Raw genomic sequence first — 6679 nt, forward strand, 5'->3', positions numbered from 1 at the left:
AGCTTTCGGCAAGTAAAACTGTTGCTGTATCGCACTCTCACTCACTCGCGCTTGGAGCCCACGAGCGCTGTCTCGTTTTTCTTTGATAGCTCCCCAATACTCTTTTTTCCTCTAGCGAGCGATCGTCCATTGGGGTTCTATCACACACACACATCATACTCGCCATACATTCTCCCTCTCGCTCTACCCCGTTTTTCCGGCACACTGTCGTTCCCTCTCTTTCTCCAGCTCCATTCTCACTCTAACGGACGGCGAACAGGATGACACGTACGCAGAACACATGGAGCAATGGAAAACCCGCACACAACAGGATCTCGAACAATGAACCGCCGTTTCGGGGGGAAGAAAAACATTAAACATCAACTATGTGTTTTTCTTTTTAAATTCCTCCCAACAGTTCCAGTAACACTGTAAACCGTCTGCTTCGAAAAAAAACAACAAACCAACACACTATCAATCGAAGGAATCCGCTTTTGTATTCTCGTTCTCCGCCGCGGGGTTCAGTTTTGAACCGCCGTTACATAACGCAACGCGACGCTTCTTCTGCGGTGCTGCTGAGTTATGCTTCGGTTCCGGCGGTGTACGTTCAAGGGTGTGTTTCCCATTGGGGGCCAGGCCCGTTTGCTGGCGCAACGGATGCGTTTAAGTGCGATATGATGCCGGTTGATATATCGAACCACACACAACACAATAACAACAAACAAAGAACCACTCCTTTCAGCAGGAATTCTTACCAGAATGGTGTGAATTGTTGGGTTTTACTGTACTCCAAACTGTTTTCGCACCGAAAAATATATGTAAAATGCGTCCAATCTGCCCACCGAGCCTGCAAGAGATGTGCACAAACTACGAGCACGGCTGTGACTGTGCCCTTTTAACTTCCGCGAAGCGCTCCGCTCAAGATGGGAAACCGCGCAATACTGCCGACAAACACTCGAGCGAAAACCTTCACAAGCCCTCAAAGAGAACGAACTCTACGACAGGAATGTTGTGTGTGTGAGTGTGGAGAAGAAAGAGAGAGAGAGAGAACGAGAGGTTTTGTCACTGAAAACAGGCTAGCATAGCGAGAAAAGGTTTGCCTGCTCATCCGTGGGCTCCCCTTTTTTCCCATCTCACCAACGTGAGATGATCCGCCGCGAGAGGGATGAAATCGCCAGCTCACGGGATTCACGGGGATCGCGTAACGGCGCGCTTCCGTCGCGTGGCGGCTTCCAATAAAACACGCAGCGATTTTTTGAAGGTTGTGTTACGAAACGCTCAGGCGCAAATCGTAACACAACAAACGCCGCTCGCGCGCGCCAATGCCATTATTATGGGGCACAATTGGGGAGAGCATCTGCGGACGTAATGCGTCGACCCCATATTTTCTTACCGCTACCTGCTAAAGACAAGGGGGTCGTTTAGAACCCCATCTAAGGTAAATCGGTGAACACACGGCACACAAAGGCTGTCGAGGGGAGGCACGATAAGAAAAATCTCACCCGCACCTTGCAAACAACTACAACGCCATTTGGGATGTAAACAAACACCAGCAGCACGCCTTTCGAGTGTGATCTCGTCAAACAACTTTGTGCTGGGGCTTTCGTGCACCGAAACGTGAACGTTTGCGAAACCTGTGTTGGCGAAAAGAAAACAAAAAACGCTCGAAATGGATGCGTTTGGAACGTACAACATGCCAAACAAGCAGCGTGTCCCGATGGCGTGCCAAAGACGAATCGAAACGGTAACGCAGGACTTCGGTGGGTTATTGGCGAAACACGGAGGTGAAAAAGTGATTGAGTGGAAAATGAGTGTAATTTGTTTGCAATTTGTGTGCGTCGAAGGAAGGATTCGCATGTTTTCGTAGACCCTGAGACCACAAAGTGGAACAAACTTAGAAGGAAGAAACTTAAAAATGTTAAATATATTAGCAAATTACAAAATAAATGTATCCCCGTTCTAATCGTTAAAAGATGTGATTGAATTTTACCTGGGCATTAAATAATGAATCTCAAATCAGAACGCAATAAAACCGGTTGCGTAAAAACATTACAACACATTACAAAACATTACAAAAGTGTTTCTATTTTGTCCTCTTACGCCCATGACATCACTTCAAGTCAAAAATAGAGCAAAGATTGGACGTAATCGTGATGCTGCTTCCCGTCCTCCACGACAAAATACAACTGTGTTACGCAACGGCAACTTCCAGGACAATCCGGGAAGCCGTCGCGACCACGACGAACAAAAACAAAGTACGGGAGATTAAATGTAATCCCGAACGGCGACATTTTCGCTCAACAAGTTTTTGACAAGTGAACAACTAATTGCATAACAAACGGTTCGTTTTTAGCTTCACACCGTGGGTGGTTTGTTTTATGCAAGTTTATTATGTAGCGAAAGAGAACAAACCCGAGTTGTTTTTATGCGTTATGCCGCACGATAATTTTCATTTAGGAATTTCATACTTCGTTCCTTAATTACTATTCTTTATATTTATTTCCCAACAAACCACCATTACAATTTATTTACGAATACGGCAAAGCGTGAAACATTATTCCATTTCAAAATTGCATGCCTCGCTTTTGTTATCGCGTACGCATAAATCCACCATTGTGGTGCGTGTTGTCGGATCGTTTGCACCACCATGCGGCTCCATCGCCCGATTCGCCGTAGGCGTCTTTGTCCTTTGCGGGGTGGGGAGGAAGAAAAACAACAATAATAATAAGGCCATGCCATTAGCACCATGCCAAGTACTCAACTCCTCAACGGGAGGAGGCAACAAAAAAAAGAGAGAAATAAATGGATGCTAATGAACTCCTGGAAATGAAGAACGCGTCCCATTCGGGCCGGGGTTTTCCCCGAGTGTTGTGGTTTTGTGGCACCGGGACACCGGTTCGCTAATGATTGTGTGTTTTTAATATCACTGTTTTCTTTTCCGTTTTCCTTTTTTGTCGCATGTTTCCTTCGAAACATTCTCCCATTTACACTCTCGTGTGTAATCTATCTTACTTCCTCTCTCCCAAACGGTTCCATGTATCTCCCTCCCGCTTTACCTCGATGTACCGTGGTTGCGTGTGTGTGACTGTTCCACTCCAGGCACGCACACAAGCACCAAAATAAACGGCAGGGCATCAGAATCTCCCGGAGAGCCAGAATCGCGGTGTACACGGAGGACTTTCGTCGGAGGTTTGGTGGCCAGAAATTGGACGGAAAACTGTTGCATAATCGTTCGTTAGCGTGCGCGCGGCACACCGAACCGCCTTATCTGCCCCTTGCCACGCCACGATTCCTCGTATTCTGGACGCCCCGTATCGGTTTCGGTGTCGGAAGGTTGTGTAACGGATACGGTGGTAGGCGGGTGTAAAACAGGGAGCCATTGCGCTATGTCCCGTTGGAGGGTGACATTTTTTATGGTTTACATACAAATATTGTCACTGTAACGTAAGTTTGTTTTATGCTTTATGGTCGAGAATTACTTGCTTTTATTTTTTCCGCTCTCACATTCGGTTCGACTCCCGTATGACATAAACATCCGAATCCGGAAAGTCGTTGCAAAAACAACAATGATGATTCACATCCGACCGGATGCAGGGAAGGCGCACCAACGCCAGGTCATTGATGTGTGTTCTAGTACGTGCTTGCGTGATAGTCACGTCGGCCCCTCAGTGAGGTCGGACAAGAACGGGCTGAGCGGATTGCGAGAGAGGGAGACGAAAGAAACACTCCCGTCCGATGCCGTTATGTAAACAATGTGTGCAGTGTGTTGCATCAGCCTCGCTGCACCAGAACGCAGCGGCAATGCAGCCAGAAGCTGGAGTGCTTCCGGGTGCTGAGCAAGGTGCTTGCATTCAAGAGTATCGTTCCACCTATTTATAGGACGCCATTAACGTCTAGCGCAGCATTCCGAGCGCTTCGGAAGATTGGGTGAATAAAATAATTCGTTTCCATTTCAAAATCTTAGTACAAAAACTATTTCAAATTAAAAAATTGGATTTAAAAATAATTTAACGTTCGCTTGAGTAAAAAGTACAACTCGCCCCAATTGCGCTCGGTACAGGGTAGGTTATCAAACAGGCAATTATTATCGCCACACTCCACAACGTCTCCCGGCTGGGTTCGGCTGAGCGGGCGCGAGGGCGACAATATTGGAACCTTCGTTACATAACGACCACAAAGGTCGATTTCGTACAGCACGTTACGGACTCATTATGTCATCGACAGCTGTTCGATGTCGTTGCGTGGAGGCGCGGGCCCCGAACCGCGCCGGCGGAGAGGGCTGGAAGTTGGGCTGCGAACATCCAGAACACCGGCGGCGTTCGGCGAGTATCGCATTCAAATTTTCCCGCGGGGGTGGCACTTCCGTTCGATTTCCCGATTGCGAACACTTCGGTCGGTGTAGTTCCCCACGTTTTTTAATTGTGTGTTTTTCCCCTCCCGGGGGCGGCGGGAGCGGGTTTGTTCTTATCTCGTCTGCTTCGGTGTGTGTTTTTCTAGTTTCATTTTTTTCCAATCCTCAACTCTCAGCGAAGCATCAAACAAACGCGATTTTCCATTCATCTCCAAATGCCGGGGGCCTCACACGTTTCGCTCTCAGAGCGCCACCCCCTCTCCCACCCCCCGGTGGGGAGGCGAAAAAGTTTCGCGGGAAACAATCTCATTCTCACCCGCTCACGGTTTGCTCACTCGAACTTTTCGCCGAAATCGCGCGAGCCGCGCAATGTGCACGTAATCCTTTTCAGCAAAGGGAACTGCCGGGAGGTGTGTTTGGTAATCCCGTACGGCAAAACGAAAATAATAGTAAAGACAAAAAAAATCCCCCCACAGCACACATACACTCGCACTACTCGCCGGTATTCGCGAGGCGAAGGAGCGGGCGCTAAAAAATCTACTTGCAGCACGCGTTAGGTAATCACACCAACAAGGGAGCACAATAAGCGTATGTAACGCAGGATGATGGAAGGGTTGGGGGGTGAGAGGAAAAGATCTTACGCACACACAATGCCACTGTCTCTCGCTCTCTCTCTCTCTTTCTTTGTCTGTCACTCTCTGGCACGAGCGCGCGCGTGTTCTCTTTGCCCATTTCGCTCTCTGTTTACCCCCGCGATTACATTAACCAACCCCACATTTTCTGCTGCTCGAGAGGGGGAGTGGGGCGATGGGAGTTCTGAGAGGTCGATTCTACAACCCCCCTCGCACCTTCCCCTTGAGACGCCATGTTACCGAGGGTGACACACCGCACATGGCGCGGTACGTAACGGCACTGGAAAACCCTTTCGCGTAACGCTTCACGATTCGATCGGTCGCCAAAATCCATACCGCAATGAGAAACAATTGCTTCCTCGCCAAAGACGCACATCGAGGGGTGGTGTTGCGAAACGGAACTGGTCGAAGAGGAGTTAGAAGAAAAAGAAAACAACAAGCGAAGAACCTGAACGTGATGCAAACAAGCAAGATAAATTAAATCCGTTACGACGCGCGCCGTTTTAAAAGTTGGCTCGCAGGAAAGAACTCGAACTTGATAGAAACTTAATTCCCGCACTTCCGCACGGTTTTTCCAGCAGCTCTCTGAACCCCCCCTACCACCAACCCTCCACCCCTTTGCAATGGCACACACTGCACACAGTTCTCGTTCTGGTTACGTCGTCATCATCGCCACCAGCTGTGTTATATCATCAACAACCGTCGAAGCCGGGTTACGGATGATGTTGCCGCCGCTGGAACGAATCTTCCACCGAGAATCGAGCGAGAATCGATTCGGTAATCACTCCCGGAAAACACACACACACCAACACCGACACACCCTGGCACCCGATTTCCGATCGAAAATGAGATGGATTGGGAGGACACTTACATCACAAATATACTGCTCGGTTGTTTTTTATTCACGTTTTTTTGTGTGTCTGCGGGGAGACCTCGTTACGAACGGTTGTTGTTTTTGCTGCTGCTGCTGCTGCCTCTTCTGCTTGGCCTAACTGATTACAAAACACTTCACTTGACAGCTCACCGCATTCGCGAGATGGACAACGATGCACTTTTTGCCCCCGTTTCTTTTTCCCCGAAAGTTATTTCTTGCTTTGAGAGCACAACTTCACATTTGCATGGGTTTTTATTTTCTCCACAAACTTCTTGGCTAGGCGGGAACGGTTATGAGCTTGCCCAACTGTTTGTCCAACTGCAAACCGTGTTACGTATCCGGCGGGCGGGTTTTCCTTCGCGCGCGCTCTCTTCACACCACAACACCACACACCACGCTGTCGTTGTGAGCTAAAGGGATGAGCATCCCCCCGGTCGAAAACGGTGGCGTTACGGACGTAGTAACGTGGAAACACGCGCGCGCACCTGCACCGTTCGACAGACACGGCAAGAATGAACGCCCCACGGGTCGTGGTGTGGACGCGCGAGCCATCCCCACGACGTGGCGAGCTGGAGGTGAGAGAGAGTGTGAGAGAGAGAGCACAACATGAAACATGATGAGAAGCAATGGTGAGCGTGTTTAGTTATGAATGAGCTGTGGTGGTTGTTGTGGGCGAGGGTGGTGAGGGGTTGCTTTTGGGGTGGCCAATGTATGCTCAGCAAGGTGAGAGAGATTGGATGTGTTACACGGTTATGCTCTCTTTATGTAACGCTTCGGTCACGCAACATGAGGCCTGCGAGACCTACCTTTCGTTAGCATCATTCTCTTTTCCTTTCTCTCTAA

The sequence above is a fragment of the Anopheles ziemanni genome, chromosome 2, assembly GCF_943734765.1.
Source record: "Anopheles ziemanni chromosome 2, idAnoZiCoDA_A2_x.2, whole genome shotgun sequence".
Classification (NCBI taxonomy): Eukaryota; Metazoa; Arthropoda; class Insecta; order Diptera; family Culicidae; genus Anopheles; species Anopheles ziemanni.